Source organism: Schistocerca cancellata, chromosome 3 (genome assembly GCF_023864275.1).
Source record: "Schistocerca cancellata isolate TAMUIC-IGC-003103 chromosome 3, iqSchCanc2.1, whole genome shotgun sequence".
NCBI classification, from domain to species: Eukaryota; Metazoa; Arthropoda; class Insecta; order Orthoptera; family Acrididae; genus Schistocerca; species Schistocerca cancellata.
The window spans coordinates 477,780,689-477,798,018 of NC_064628.1; the positions used below are offsets into that span (position 1 = coordinate 477,780,689).

A 17,330-nucleotide genomic window follows, 5' to 3' on the forward strand; every position below is an offset into this window, starting at 1 on the left:
CTAGGCGACTGATGACCTCAGATGTTAAGTCCCATAGTGCTCAGAGCCATTTGGAAGGACAAATATGTATGATTGTCTATCATTGCTAGATTCACAACGTCTCACTTTAGAAGTCGGACATTGGGCTGCGTATTGATTCCATATGTTTATGCTCATTCTGCTATTGCATCTCTCTTTAGTTCATCAGATTTTATGTTACTAAGTCAAATAGGAAATGGGAAAGATTTGCCTGTTAGGTCTCAACGACAACAAAGCAGTTAAATTGGTCATGGATGGGGACTACAATTGCGTTAACATGAACATATTAACGAAAAGCAGTAACAACATTAATCTGTATTATTCAAAGAATGTTCGAAACGCGCTGCTCGTAAATACGCATGCATTTCCTTAATCAGCGCGGTCCCTCGATTGGTACCTATTATGTTCACTCCTTCAGGCCTCATGATCTGCAGCGCTTTGTATGCCGCCTCAGTCGCGGACGAGGACAGCGGCGGCAGGTAGTAATTGCCAGCCACCTGCTGACAGCCGCGCCACGTCGCTTCACCTTGCGTCCTTCCGCCTCCCCCGCCTCCCCCTCTCCATCGCAGAGCCGAGGCAGTGCGCGCGCGCGGGCCGCCCGCCGGCTGCTTGCATATAACGCGCGCCGCACGCTGCGCGTCGCAGAACCCGCCGCCAGCCAGCAGACGCCGTAGCACCGCGGGGACGACGACTCCGACAGAGGACGCGGCGACGAGGCTGGCGAACAGCTGCGAAGAGCTCGTCTCGTAGAAACGCGCACGGGAAGCGACCCACTACGCCTGCGAGCTGCGACGGCGACCAGTCCGCAACATTAGGGAAAGTCAGTTCGTATAATTCTGTCACTGTGCCTCAATAGTAAGTAACTAATTTGTGCACAAGTCGAATTCAGACTTACGTGGAAGGAATGTGATTTACACGGACATTTGACATGGAGGGGTTTGTTAAACTCTTGTGATTTTACTTCTAATATGATTGAATGCTAACCAGTGACTACCTGTGATCGTGTCCTCTTATCCACAACATATGTGTTACCTATTCGGAACTGATACGGATTAAGCTCCACTATTCTATATAATACTGAGGACTGTTGAGACAGAATGATTTGACTCATATACCGAATCACCTTGTGTCACGAAATATCTAAGGACTCAAGTATACTGAAATGTGCTCCGTTTGTTTTACTTACGCATATAAAAGAGACAGACCACTCTTTGAGGAAAAAATATTAAGAAGCGTCACCAACAGTGTTGCGAAGCGCTTTACTTTCCAATCTTGGAGGAAACCTTGCTGTTCCATATAAATACCCCAACGTAATACATTCAATAATTCCATCGGTTTTATATCAAGTGTCTTCAGCCAGACCTGCAAAAATGTAATCCAGACATTCTTCCTACTACAGTACGAAGATAAGAAGACAGTTATGAGCATGGGCATCTTCGTCGTGTAGTTGGAATCGCCCATCGCCGACTGGGGAAACGCCCTCACTGCCTACCTGTTTTGCAAGCCGGTGAGTACTAATCCGTCTGTTGCTGTTTACCATGAACACTCCTAATTGGAAAGTACTACATTTACTGTATATGTTCCAAGAATATAGGGTATTTGTTATCCAGTGCATTTCACTGTGACAATCTACAGTCAATTGCTCTGATGTTGTGGTACGGATTTTTAATTCCGGTGCTAGCACTGCATATGTTATGCGCTGACGGACTATGTTCTCTCTTTGAAGCTCACAGTGTCAAAGTAATTTATTCCTTTCCACGACATGTCTTTCCCCGACATGTCTTTCCACGACATGTCTCCTAGTAATGATGTGCCAAAATTAAGTTATCTTACATTGGCTAATTCATATTTAAGTACGATTTCAGAGCCATTGTTTGTGTGACAAGACAGCCAATGATGCTTGGCTTAAAATTTTTATGCATGAGATAAAAATAAAAGACAGAATGAAAGAGTGATAGAGTAAAACCGAAAAACAAGGTACAGAAAGCATATTGCTAATATAGGTCAACGTATGAAATACATGTAATCTATTGAATACTGCGGAATATTTTATTGCCATGCAACACAATGTGCTAACATTTTGCATCTTTATCTAAGTATCATATTAATTCGACTCATTTTCATAATTCGGACAAATTTTCAGCTTAAATGGTGAGCAGAAACTCTACTTCATACTACTAATGAACCATATGTAATTGAAAGTAATATATTTTTTGTGTACAATGAAACACTAATATCATACAGTAACGCGACGAAATAGAGAAAGAGAGTTATACGCTGTAATGATTGAAATATCTTTCTGTATGAGGTAAGCTCTATGCAACACAGAAATTATATGGAGTTGGTCTATAGGAATGTGCTTGTATCAAATCATAGTCACACACTTATGTGCTCTGTTTATCTTTTTTCTTAATCCTACACCACGTGGTTGTTATACACTAATGTAAAGATTTTCACGCTTTCTTATTGTACTGACAGATGAATAGTGTACTTGGAAACCGTTAACAAAACTGAAAGATCACAAAACAGTTGTAGATTTTCTCATTGTAGGATGTAAGACTCTTTAAAAAAAACGTGCCAACTCCAGACTTTATATTCTTCCTACGCCCATATCTTTTCAAAACTACCCTACTGGAAGTTATATGTCGCATTAGTATTAAGTTTGTAGTAAGTCCAGTTAATGTATACTTCCCTGCTGTAGTTTACGTCACATAACTATAATTAATTAGATCATCATGCAGTGTGTGTTCTAAAAACTCACAATACTTTGACAAGAAAGATCAACCCCAAGGACAAGAAGAATCCACCTCGCGCTCGCGCACGGTAGTGTGTGAGTATGTGTGTGTGTGTGTGTGTGGGTGTGTGTGTGTTTGTGTCGGCGCATTGTCTCTGGTGTTTCGGTAGATTTCTGCAGTTTAGTTTCTGCCAAAAGATATGCCACTCATCACGTCTTTCATGACATGCACAGCGTCGCTGGAACCTGGTTCAAACAAAATTATTTTTAATGTGGAATTCTGTTTGTCCATTCGGTAAACCGATCCCAAATTAGTCTACTGTGATATTTCTTTAATTGGTGTGTGTCAACCGACGTTCAAACAATAATAACCAACACCCCAGCAGCGGCAGTGCAGCAAAGCTGCCTGCAGGTAGCAGTCAGCTCGGACCAGGACAGTGCTGTCACTGCTGCAGTACTGAATATTCTTCTTGTTTTCCTCTCCCTATTAATACATATCAACAAAACCAATATTGCACTAGATTAATTTGGGACGCTCTGTCTGATGGGCGCATAAAATGCTGCTTTAAGAAACATAATTTTGTTTGTAAATGGAACATATCGAGCTCGCATAGAAAGACGTGACGAGTAGAATTTTTTTGGGTCAAAACAAAGTTGCAATTATCTGTCGAAACATGAAAGATAGTGGGCCTAACCGGCGCTAGGAGGAACGCCCTGTGCGTGCTGCATATACACGAGTATCTACCCTGCTTCCCCTCCACATACATGGATAAACACACGAACACAGCTACTTGTGTGCATTGTCTTCAACGCATATTAAACAAATTGTCAGTTTCATTTTTTTTCATTTGTAGCGTAGTGGGAATTCCACTTGAGCTGAAAAGCCACAAAACCTTCTAATTACGTTCTTGGATATGCACATTTCACAGAACGGCCTCCTAATAAAATTCTGAACTAGAGTGGGTTCGCACTATAACTCGGTGCATCTTAGCTTTCAGCAATCAGATGCTAAATACTGACAAGTTGCGAATGTAATCGGCCACTTTTCCTGACAAACTACTGACGTCATCTTTGTATTACATGACTATAACTTCTAAGAAAAACTCTTTGTGTTCATTACAATCCGCTCATTTCTGAACCTATGTCCATTGTCACGGCCTCAACTGATCTGTCAGAAAAACAGACTTTTCTGTAATAAAACTCCAGCTTAAAGAAGAAAAAATGACGTAATTTAACAACTTCGTAAATTACTTCAGCTTCGAAGAATATTCTTGAACAATCTTCCAGAATTCAGTAAGCAGTCGAAAAGAAAAATAGCCACTGGATATAAGTCCGCCTATGTCTGCAACAGAACACGATTACGTCTGCAAAGTTAGAATACGTATCACCTTTATAGCCAGATAATGATTTTCATTGTTTGACAACGCCTGGATGGCTGAACGCGTATTCTGTGTAATCGGCCGTATTGATTTGTCACTGTCCGAGGGAGGCAAACGCAAAGACGTCAAATGAAAGCATCAGCGAGCAGTTTTGATACACTGAGAGTATAAAGAGAGCGACGATTTAAGATAAATATGTTAGTAAGCGCTTAGAATGTTGCACATTTGGAAGGAGCTGACATTAGTGCAGGATGGAGATGAAAACAACTTTTACTGTCATTAGAGGGAGACACACTGTATACTAAACAGCTTTTGAAGGTCACGGCCAGCAGCTGCTGTGTGTTCTACGTGGGTGACACACAGATGTCTAGATGTGCTTCATTGGCGCTACTGGTTTCGCTTGATAGTCATCATTACTGTCAAATAGTTCATAAATTATTTACGTGTAACGAACGTTTTATTAATACCGATAAACTTTAAACAATAAATGATTTTGTAGAACGTATAAGACATCGCAGGCAAGATAACAATGCATATCGGTTACTACTAATCTCCAGTAACAGTATGGCATTGCTTTAACTGGCTAGATGGTTTATCAGTTCTGTTGGTTTTTTCACAGCTTCTGCGGGACTAAACGTGATTCTGCCACACAGCGCTATTGCGTCGAATGACAACAACAAATGAACCTAGAGAACACAATCGCGATCAAGAATACCTTGTGTTTTTGTTTCTGCTAAATAACGCTCGCCGGTAGCTTCCATTGAATTCCTTAACGAAAGCAAATATAATTTGAAATCATTCATTTACAGCAGTTAGTGCATGAAATTAATCAGTCCCTCCCTCCTCCGAATGTGGGATGCTAAGCTGCTACCACCGTGTGACAAGCAGCACATGTAAAGCAGCAACGACTCTTCATACGTACCAAATGTCATTGCGCCTGTCTATAACGATAGCATAAATGATATTTGTTTATTTCAATTTTGTGTAATGATACAGTCATCCAAAATAAACTGATTGGACTCCTGTCACGAATGTCTATATTCGTGGAAAGTCTTAAGGTATTCCCTGACAAAACCGTGACAACAGTTTTAGACCTTAATGTGGAACATAAACACTCAGTTGGATCAAGAACGGCACTCGACGTATTCGCCGCTTGTCTTTCACTCCCAGCTATCTACCGATATAATCCAAGAAAACAGGAATATGACTAAAAAATGGTTCAAATGGCTCTAAGCACTATGGAACTTAACATCTGACTTCCTGTCCCGTAGACTTAGAACTACTTAAAACTAACTAACCTAAGGACATCACACACATCCATGACGTAGGCAGGATTCATACCTGCGACCGTAGCAGCAGCGCGGTTCCGGACTGAAGCGCCTAGAACCGCTCGGCCACAACGGCCGGCCAGGAATATTGAAATAAAACAGTAATAAATGGAGCTGTACCAATTTGCTACAGAATTATTGAGCATATTATTACTAATTTAATGCATTTACTTGATACAGAAAGGCTTCTATGCACAGATCAAGACAGATTCATGAAGAGTAGTTCGTCTGAAACTCAGCTTGCCCTCTTCTCGCAAGACATCCTGCGAACCATGGATGAAGGGCCACAGGGAGATTTCTTTTTTCTAGACTTCAGGAAAGCGTTTAACACAGCGCTGCAATGCAGTCTGTAAAAACATCCAAGCCTTCCGAACAGGTTCTCAGATAAGTCAATGGCTCAAAGACTTTTTAAGAAAGACGTTGTCGTGAACGGAGAACGTTCATCGGAAAGAAATATATCATCAGGTGTGCCCAGGGTAGTATGATATGACCACACTTGTTCTCTGTTATTATATATAAACGTATGACGGATAGGATGAGCAGCAAGCTTCCACTGATTGCTGACTGCACTGTAGTGTAGGGGGGTACAGGATAAATTGGGCAGAATATCAATTTGGTGTAGTGAATGGAAGCTTGCCATAAATGTAGAAAACGTAAATTAATATATGAAAATAGCAAAAATAATTCCATAATACTCGAGTACAGTAGTCGTGATGTACTGCATAACACAGTCACATCGATTAAATTTCCAGGTGTGTTGTTGCAGCCGGCTAGTGTGGCCGAGCGATTGAAGGCGCTTCAGTGTGGAACCGCGCGACCGCAACGGTCGCAGGTTTAAATCCTGCCTTGGGCATGGATGTATGTGATATCCTTAGGTTAGTTAGGTTTACATAGTTCTAAGTCCTACGGGACTGATGACCTCAGACGTTAAGTCCAATAGTGTTCAAAGCCATTTGAACCATTTTTTAACTTTGCAAAGATACTTGAAATGAAATGAGAACGTGAGGTGGATTATAGTGAAGACGAATGGTCGACTTACGGTTAATGGGAGAGTTCTAAGCCCGTATAGTTCATCTGTAAAGAAGACCGCATATAGAACATCTGGGACGCCTATTCTACAGCAGTGGTCAAGTATTTGAGATCACCAATGGGTTGGACTAAAGGAGCACATCGAAAAAATTCATAGGTGTGCTGCCAAGTTTATTACCGTTCGGACAACATGCGAATATCACGGAAATGCTACGCGAAGTTAATCTGATATTGATCAGAAATACGATACGATGTTCCTCCGGGTATGCGTGCATATACGAAGGAACAGGCACTGCGGCGGCTACGGCCGTTATGATGTGCATCAAATGTACTCGTTGTTGCGAAAATGGACAACAGTCAGCAGTGTAGTGAAATGACTAAAGCGGGAACTTGTGCCGGGCTGGGACTCGACCCCGGTTTTCCCGCTTACCGCGGATGGTCGCCATACCTTTTGGCTCTGCTACCAGAACTTACGGCCATACTCAAACATCCATAAGTCGTCAAACATGTGTCAACAACCTGTATTCTTACATTCATTATGTATGTATCCGTACAGGTGCCAGCGGAAAAATTGTATATTGTAGTGCCTGTTTTGTTCTGAAATACGATGCAAACATTCTTCAGATATGCATGCATTCTGAACAGAGGCACTGCAGTATCGTATTCATCCGTCGATAACGGGCAAGCAACTTTCAGTTGAAAGTGTCGCCTATACGAGAATACACGTAATGAATGTACGAGTGCAGGTTCCTGATCTGTCGTTGACGACGTATGGAAGCTTGGGTCCGGCCGTAAGTCGTGCTCGTATAACTTAATTGTAAGGGGACCGCTCGCGATAAGTGGGAAATCCGGGTTCGAGTCCCGGTCTGGCTCAAAATTTTCATTGGCGTCATTCCATTATACAGGTGATGGTTGACCATATTCACAACTCTGAATATAGTACATGTACCAGAAGGCGTTCTTTTCATGAAACGCTGTTGAGGATCCTTAGAGAAACGGCATTTGAGACAGACTGCGGAACGATCCTACAAGCGTCAACGTACACGTCGACTGAGGTCCGCAAAGACAAGATGAAAGAAATCAGGATTCGCAAGGAAGCATACAGACAGGCGTTTTCTTCTCACTCCATTTGCGAGTGGAATAGGAAAGGGAATGGCCAGCAGTAGTATATTGTATCCTCTGTCGTTCACCATATGGTGATTGCTGATAATGTATGCGTGTATTTATAGCGACTGACATTATATGCGGATTGGAAATAATGCCAACAAGTGAAAATTATGTTTTCATATTTGTGTGACATAGCAATAATTTTCATTTCATCAACTCGTAAAAAATTTGAATAATAGACGTGCCTCGGTACACAAGGAGGAGGAGGACGACGCTGGAATCATTAGAGAAGGACAACAATGGGAGAGGGATCGGTTATAGGTAACTGAAAGGAAGAACACGGAAACGAGAATGGCTGAACGGAGAGTTAGGTACCACTCTTGCACAATGCAAATGCAGATCCTGGAGCCCAGATACTTGAGGCCTTTAGTGGCCACCTGTCCAGAGACTTAACCACTGAACGTGATGTGTGTGTGATCTAGAACAGGACTGTAGGTGTAGGGTACATCTCTTCTCACTTTCACAGCGCATTTGCTCATTCAGACATAGAATATGCTTTTTGCTACAACAGCTGGAGCCAGCTGTACTGATGGCTCTGTTGCACCAGATTATAGGTTATGGACTATCGCAGTCATTACCGCCGGGCTATTTGCACTTCATGTTTGTTCTCTTCTGTGTAATTAAACAAAACATAGGTACAATTAGAAGCATATATACAAGAATAAAACAACAGCGGTATGTGTGTCAGGAGGACAACGAGAATAAAAGAAAATGTTATGGAGATCACAACACGCTACACTACAGTGTGACTGAAAATTAATTAAAATTTTGTTAAATGACTCAAATTTATGTGAAGGAATAAAACGGAGCTGTAAGACTATCATCTTGAAAAACATTCATAAAGAAAGCCAACGTACTATTAATGAAAATAAGAGATACTACAAAAAATACATAAAACAATACATAATACACTATACAAAAGAATGTTTAAAAATCTAACACTAACGTACAGTGCTCAAGTGAAAATAATTTTTTTCCTAGCATAAACAAATTTCGTGTAATGGAAACTGGTAATCTGTCTGTCACCTTCATCTGTGACAGAGAACGTGCTTCTGTTGGGTCGTAAATATTTACTAACATATCAGCATGATAAGTGAGTTATTGCTGGCTACATAAAACACTTCAGTCACATGATTATTAAAGACATGGTTAATGATAATATTAAGAAATATATGATAATATACGGTAATATATGATAATATAAAGGAAGATAATATTAAGAAATTTGAAACTGTAACTGCAAGTGATGAACCGTGTGCTGGACGTCATGTCTGTGCCAAGTGAGGTGGTACAGCAATTAGACACGGTACTCGTATGTAGGAGGATGGTGGCTCAAATCCTTGTGTGGTCATCCAGATTTAGGTATACCGTAAGTCCCATAAATCTCTTAGAGCAATTGTAGAGTTGGATCCTTTCGGAAAGTGCTACCGATTCATTTTTTCATCCTTCGCCGATCCAAGCATGTGCTCCGACTAAGTCGTGAACGGGACATTAATCCGCTTTATTAATTCTGTGTCCACTGACTGACGCACCTGGTAAGAATTTGGTAGAGGAGTCGAACGCATGCAGTGTATACTTTTTGTTGGACACGTTTCATAGGGATCTCCCTTAGTTCTTTGTATCACTGTTACGTAATAACACCTCGCCTAGAGGCCCGTTAAATGAAATTCACTAACAGAATTGTTAACAGACCACTGAATATTTGCAACATCATTTGACTGCTTGACACTTTCCTTAACAAATTCAAAACTACGCTGTTTTATTTCCGTAGGATTTTTTCATACTTGTCTCTTTTAACTAATTTTAAAGCTGTAGGTATACTGTGTTTTATCCTTTTCTTACATACTTTTATTGGAAAGAAATATGTTATACGGACAAAATAGCAGGGGGTTCGCATTCATCCCGTCTCACTTCTTTTAATAGTTTTCCCTTACTTAACACTCAGCATTCATTTACTTTTTCTATACTTTATACTAAGTTAGTTAAAGACAAGTATACGAATGAGCTTAAAAACTGTGCCACTAAACTAGTCATTTAATTCTCGTCTCTTTCCTGAGTGGCGAAATTAATGCCATCATTTGCTATTTATAGTTTCATTATTATAAACTCATCATACTTTTCCTCTGCACAAGTAAATTTTAACGAATTTAAGTATACATTCTCCTTAGCCAGTGTATAAAATAAGCTGATTTACTATTTTGCTTGGAAAAACTAACTAGTCAAAATAAATCTTTTGGCAAATTATTTATTGGTCGTTGGGCAAAATTTTCCTTTTTTGTAAGGGGATTGCCTTAAGCCCCCTCTTCCCAGGAGTTAGAGCTGCCCTGTCCAAACTGAGGTATGTCCATGGCGGACGCCCTGCATTCTGCAAATATTATCAGAAATAAATAATCTATCGGAGATTGAATTAATAGCAAAGTTTGCTGAAAATAGAAAAAAATAACGAAATGTCAGACACTTGGAACATAGATGTAGTTTTGTCATATGTCGTTGGTCGCGTTATTTTGCTGTAACCAGTACAAAGTAAGACGACCAAAAACACACGACAAAACTGCATATTTGTTTCAAACGTCTGACATTTTGCTATTTTCTCAGTTTTCCATACACTGTGCTATTATTCCGCGTAAAATATTCTGTGGATTAAGCACATTGTTAGTTTTCTTTTCATTTGAAGAATGCTGGGCTACCGTCACGGACACCTCATTCTGGACAAAGCATCTTTAACTCCTCGGATTGGGGGGGGGGGGGTCTAATTATGGTTGACTTTCTTTAAAACGTCAGAGAAATATTATTCGAAAATTAATAAAGAGTGATAAAATATTTGTTGATTTCTGCATTAATTTTTTGAAGAAAAGTGATTGTAAAGTGGCTTATTTTAAAGCATGGCTGAAAAGAGTAGACAATTAAAGATCTTGAGTTGAGACTGGAACAAAAAGTAATAGTCTTACATTTTACCCTCTGATTTTATTACAGTTTAATAAAAAAAATTATCAACTGAAACGTTTAGATTTATTGGCACTCTCGGCATATTACGGCCGTTTACAAAGGTCTTTGGTAATGTGATGCAAATATAAAACTCGTCATAATTAACCTAGAAATACATTCTTCCAAGAAGCCTCCAGGAGTGATTGCCGAGCCTTGCGCAAGTAACATCAATAAGGCGATCGAACAATGGGAATACAAGGCTAAAATCAGCCCTAAAGATAGACTCTGTTCCTGTCAAGAAGGTACGCCATAAATAAGGCATTATGGAAGTGACAGTACATTACTAACGACAAATTAGTATAATAAAATTCATTTTCTGAATAATTTTAATTGAACAGAGGTAAAGAAAAATTTGAAATTAGCATCGCTATAGGGCATCAGCGGGATTCTATTAATTTGGAATGAATTTATATGCCACAAATATGTTTTTATCTTCCGCTTTCTCTTAGTTTCATTTTTTTGTACGATCGCCATACATTTCGCTCTAATACCTGAACGGGTGTGCACACTTACATTGCCAAGTATACAGATCCGCGAAATGAAAAAACTGCAGTTGGGACATATCCACATTTGGTAACACGAACAGACGTCTATTATAAAACTGAGTCTGATTTTGGTAGGGAGGTGACGTAGCAGTGTTACAGAGGGGCTATTCAGCTCGTAGCGCAGGGAAAGCGAGCGAGCGCAATAAAATCCGGTCGTCAGTGCTTGCCGCTGCTCTTGGGACGGCACGGCAATAACTCAGGGTCGTGGCTGGCGCTTTTGCTTGTCTCCACTCGATACGTTGAACACCACGTCCCATATTCTCCGAAGAGAAAAAAAGAAGCACGAGATATTCAGATAATTACTATTTATAGAAATACAGCCTCTTGTCACAAAGGCAAAGCAGTGTTCTTGTTTTACAGTTTTATGAACGAAGCATATGAAACATTACGTATTTTTCTTTGTAATGACTGGTTGCGGCCGAATTCAGCTATCGTAACATCTAAAACGCGGATAGGATGGTAGATATCAACGGTTTCAGTAGGTTGATACCGTCACAACCGCAGCTGATGTAGATAATCGAAGTAGGGTCCAGAATGTTTAGATTGATCCACCTTTCTTTACATAATGCAACAGGTCTCAACCGCACCTCACAGTCATCTTCGAACCTTCTGATAACGGACAATAGGAAATAATGAGAAAACGGTGAATGGGTTAAAAACTACACAAAATAAAATGACCAGTTGGGAATATTTGAAAAGCTCTAATGATTTCCACCATTTGCCACAGAAACAAGAGAGGAGTGGTCGGGCATTTTAATTTAATTTCAGTTATTCTAGACAAAAATGTTAAACTCTTGCGTATCTATAATCACCTCGGCTTACATCTACATTTGAAACTAATTTTGCGAAACCACCCACAAGTGAATAAAGTCGCAATAGAATGTCATACAAGCATAATTGGTGCGGCAAAAACTAAATCAAGTTTCAAAAAAGATTGTAAAGGCGTGCTAAATAAAACCACAAATATCAAAAGGCGATAAAGGTAGAAGATACCAAGCCATTACGAAAGTTTCAATGAAGTGCTAACCGTCGTTACAATTTTCCACCTTGTACTCAAATCAGCGCAAAAACATGTGAATGCATCGTTGTACAAACGTACATTAATTCGAAAGTATTCAACAGCATTCAGTACAGCAATTTGCGATTTAGGGACCTGACGAGTTACTGCGGCAATGACTGTATGGTATGTTGCGTATTTTATCCCGTGCAGTATTTTAACCTAGTGATCCTTTTCCAATGATTCATCTTTGATATCATTAGGTCTGAAAATGACAGCGAGCTGCACATGAAATAGGTCGCGGTTTAGATAGAATGGATAGCGACCTGGACATTAGGTTAACAAGTTTCATATATTAGTGAGCCCGCATGGGCCATAACTTTAATATTTAAAATTCCTTTCTTTAAATGCTTAAAGCGAATACTTTACATGAGAAGACTGTGACCGACTTTCTTTATTATTCTTCGCCTGCCTGTACTAACTTCCTTCTAATGATTTTATCGTCGGAGGTTGAATCGTAATATCCCATTTTATCCTTCACTGAGAAATAATGTTCTAATGCCAATAAAAATTAATCGCTTCATACACATCACTTTGCCTTCATTTCGTATGGGCAGCTACTTTCATTAGCGTCTGTGTAACTGATCTATCCCTTGAAACATAAAAGGTTTTAAGGCACGCAGTGGATGCATATACAGTTACATTTCTATTGTTAGTTACACTGAAACCTAACGCTTTACTAATTCCATAGAAGGCATACACTACATAAATTTGTTGCACACTGTCTTGAAGACAAGTTTCTAAATGAGGGTTTCTGTTATCTTTCGTTTGACACTCTTGTCTTTGTTCGAACTGCCATTAATTTCAAGAATAAATTTCATTTATTTGTGGCTCATTCTTGCTATCCGTATGTTACGTCGTTTTTAATTTTCTTTGCTAAAATACATGTTTATTCTGCAATTCATCTCTGCTCCGTTCTTACGTAATAGTAACACATTTCGTTATTTTGATTCCATTTGGTTTTCATTGTTTGCTCGCACCTATAATGAACACACGTAACGTTATTCAGTTCCTTCACTAACCTTGATTCTGTTTCAAGAATCTGCAATTAATATATCGTAAATAAATAAAGTTAGACGGAGATGCAAGGCATCTATGACCCCTGCTACGTTTATTTAGCCTAACGTGGGCGCAAAGAATATGAGCGTAGCCCAAGTTCTTAAAAAAAAGGAAGATTATGGTTTTAACATCCCGCTGACAGAGTCATTACTGATTGACCAGAATCCGGAATTGATAGATGGATGAGGAAGGAAATCGGCTGTGTCCTCTCAAAAGAACCATTTACCTGCCTTAGTTCCCTCAGACCACTATTCCATGTTCTCGTTCACTCACGCTGTAATACTCACGTTGCCATAATACGCAAATAGACTGGTTTTGCCGAGTTAGCCGTCTTCTGATTTGTTTGATGCAGCTAGTAACAAATCGCTCTTTTGCCACCTCTCCACCTTGGAGCAGCATTTTACACCTCATGTTCACAGTTAGTCGCTGAAAGTATTTCAGTCTCTATCTCACCTCCAATTTTTACCCTCTGCAGCTCTCTCTACTGTCTTGGAAGTCGTTCCTTTATGGTCTTACACGTGTCGTACTATCCTCTCCCGGCTTCTTGTCAGTGTTTTCCTTATGTTCATTTCTTCACTGACTCTGCAGAGAACATACACAGTCCTTGTCTGATCAGTTCACCTAATTTACAAAATGCTTCTACAGTACGACACATCAAACGCTTTGATTCTCTTCTTTTCCAGTTTCTCCGTAGTTCATGATTCGCTTCCATAGAATGCTGTGCTCCGTACAAACATTTCCGGAAACTATAACTCAAATTCTGGCCTACTTTTGATACTAGCAGACTCTGTTTGGCCAGGAATGCCTTCTGTGCAAGTGCTAGTTAGTTTCTGATGTCCTTCTTGTTTCACCCGTCATATGTATGTTGCTTCCAAGGTAGCAGAATTCCATCGTCCATTTCGCTCTCACCAACGATTATGCTAAGTTTGTAGCTAATCTCATTTCTGCTACGTCTTAATATTTTTGTCTCGCTTCGATTTACTCTCAGTTCATATTCTGTATACACTAAACTGCTAATTCCATTTCGGCAGGTCCTGTAACTCTGGGGATAGAAATGTCAGGAGAAAAACGTATCATCGATCTCCTCTCTCCCAGCACTATTTTCGCACTCTTACACGTTTCTTCCATTTCCCTCGTTGCATCTTGCAAGGACATAACATGGCAAACAATTTTTTTTTTATTTTTTTTTTTTTTGTAATTATGTTACGTGAAATTAAGAAACCAAATATCAGTCTTGCAAAACAAGTCAATGCGACTCTCAAAAATTCTCGAGAAAATCGATTTTGAAAAGTTTAAACCGTCCATATTACCCTAAGGCTAAGCCGTTTCCTCGATGGATGGCATGGTTCGGTGGATTGCTGGGATACCACCTGCTCGTCCTTCGTTCGATTCTTGGCTGTGGCGAATTTTTAAAGACATGTGAATATTCCACGAGCATTTCCGTGAAGGGTAAAACACATACGGATAAAAAAAATGTATTGTATTTTTTTTAAATTTATACCATTTTAACAATCGTTTACATAAGATTCATAATTAAAAAATTTTATTTGCAATGAAAACTGCAGACATCCGTAGCCGTCTGGTGAGAGCAACAGAGCCTCATGCAGAGGACGCGGATTTCGCTCCTGGTTCTGTCGGCTTTTTTTTTTTTTTTTTTTTTTTTTTTTGTTCTTGGTAGAAGGACTGGACTAGGATGATAACGTCGACAACGGACGGGTGTGCGCTGGGCCCCTCCCCCATTCTGCATCCGATGCTGAATGATCACGGAAGTCGGTTGACTGTGAGATGGTAGGGCCCGATTGCAAGGTTTCCATCTTTAATGAAAACTGGATTTATGTGTGCGATATGTAATTAAGTAAAAGAAGACGTGCATTTTTCATAAAAATGACAGTTATATGTGTATAAATTGGCATATATTTGATGAATTTTATATTTAAATTACGTAGGAATGTGAAATGAACGAAAAAAAAAGAAAAGGATATTGACTGACGTGACGCTCGAACCATCGATCCAGGGATTACCAGTTTAAGGTGCTGCTGATTTTTTTCCATCATTATGCATGCTCGTAGAACATTCACCTTTGCTTAAAAATTTGCCCTACGTGGCAAGCGAGTGCTCTACAACAGAGATACCCTACCCGTCGACAAAAACCTGATGTTCGTTCATGGTATTAAAGACGGTCAGAAAATATCAACGTCGATTTAAAGAAGAGTTTTCGAGAGTTGCATCAAACTGCTATGAGTGAACGATCTTTGATTTCTGAACTTGACATACGATCAGTATAACAAATTACAAGAATTCGACTACTGCTTGATCTCCTTATCAGATGTATAGACTGAGCAGGGGAAAGAAAGACTATCGTTGTCTTACGTCCAATTTAATAAGAGTAATTCGTTCTTGGTCTTACATTCTTATTGATCCCTCTTGGTATAAGAGTAATAAATAGTCGTAGCTGTGTTGAGAAAGTATCAGAGCTCCAAGCGCTAATAGAAGCACTGATGGTTAAATCATTACAGGCACTGAAAGCTGGCTAAGGCCAGAGATAAGTTAAGCCTACATTTTTGCGAAGGACGAAACGGCGTTCAGAAAGGTGTGTTTCTTGCTGTTAGAAGTAGTTTACCTTGTAGCAAAGTTGAAGTAGGTAGTTCCTGTAAGTTTGTATGGGTAGAGGTCATTCTTGGCAACCGGAATAAATTAACGGCTCCTGTTATCGACCTGCAATTTCATATGGTAGTTACTGGAAGGTTAAAAGAAAACTTGCGTCTATCTTCAGACACGTACCCGACTCATACAATTATAGTTGGTGGTGACTTCAAATTACCCTTGGTATTTTGGCGAAAGTACATGTAGGAATCCGGAGGTAGGCATAAAAAATCGTCCGAAATTGTGCTGAGCGCCTTCTCTGAAAATTATTTCCTGCAGTAAGTTCATGAGCACACTGGAATAGTATACGGGTGTGAAAACAGACTTGACCTCTTAGCAACAAATGATCCTGAGGTAATAACGATCATTAAAACGGATACGGGGATTAGTGAACACAGGGTTGTCGATGCTCCAAATATAAACGAAAAGTATACCTATTCAAAAAAAGATGAAAATTCACTTCATGCCTTCCGGAAAGAGAGTCTCCTCTCTTCCAAATAAACAATGCACCGATAAGTACTGACCAAATGTGGCTTGAATTTAAAGAAACGTATCGACAGCAATTGGAAGATTTAAACCAAATAAATTAACAAACGACGGAAGTGATCCCCCTTGGTACACAAAACGAATCGAAACACTGTTGCAGAAACAACGACAAAACACATGCCAAATTTAAACGGACCCAAAATCCCCAAGATTGGCGATCTTTTGCTGAAGTTGAAAGTTTAGTGCAGACTTCGATGCGAGATGCTTATAATAGTATCCATAACGAAACTTTGTTTCGAAACCTGGCAGAAGATCTAAAGAGATTCTGGTCATATGTAAAATATGCTAGCTGCAAGACACAGTCAATGCCTTCTCTGAGCGATAACAACGGAAATACTGTCGATGAATATGCTGCTAAAGCAGAGTTACAAAAACAGCCTTCCGAAATTCCGTCAACAAGGACTTCAAATCGAGGACAGCTGCCAACATGAGTAACTTAGAAGCAAGTCCTCGGAGTAGTGAAGCAACTTAAATCACCTAATAAAAGCACGTCTTCCGGTCCAGACTGTGTACCAATTAGATTCCTGTCAGAGTATGCTGATTCAATTGCTACATACTTAATAATCATATACAACAGACTGGAAAGTAGCACAGGTCGCAGTAATATTTAAGAAAGGCAGTAGGAATAATTCAATTAATAACAGAGCAATATCATTAACTTCAAAATGGAGCAGGGTTTTGGAACGTACATTGGGTACGAAAATAACGAATTACCTCTAAGAGAACTATTGATTGACACACAGCCAACACGGTTTTAGAAAACAACTCTGTTGTGAAACACAACTAGCTATTTACTCACGCGAAATGTTGACTTCTATCAAAGTATTTAAAATTTATTCC

General features: G+C 39.7%; 1 protein-coding gene across 1 annotated transcript in view; it reads left to right on the forward strand.

Moving 5' to 3' along the window:
- Window positions 1-686: 686 nt before the first annotated feature.
- The window catches only part of LOC126176371 (neuropeptide F receptor-like), a 426,789-nt gene continuing 410,145 nt past the window's right edge, over window positions 687-17,330 (forward strand). Inside the window, exon 1 of the mRNA XM_049923527.1 lies at window positions 687-1,525. The gene's annotated coding sequence lies outside the window, so the exon portion shown is untranslated. The remainder of the gene's footprint in view (window positions 1,526-17,330) is intronic.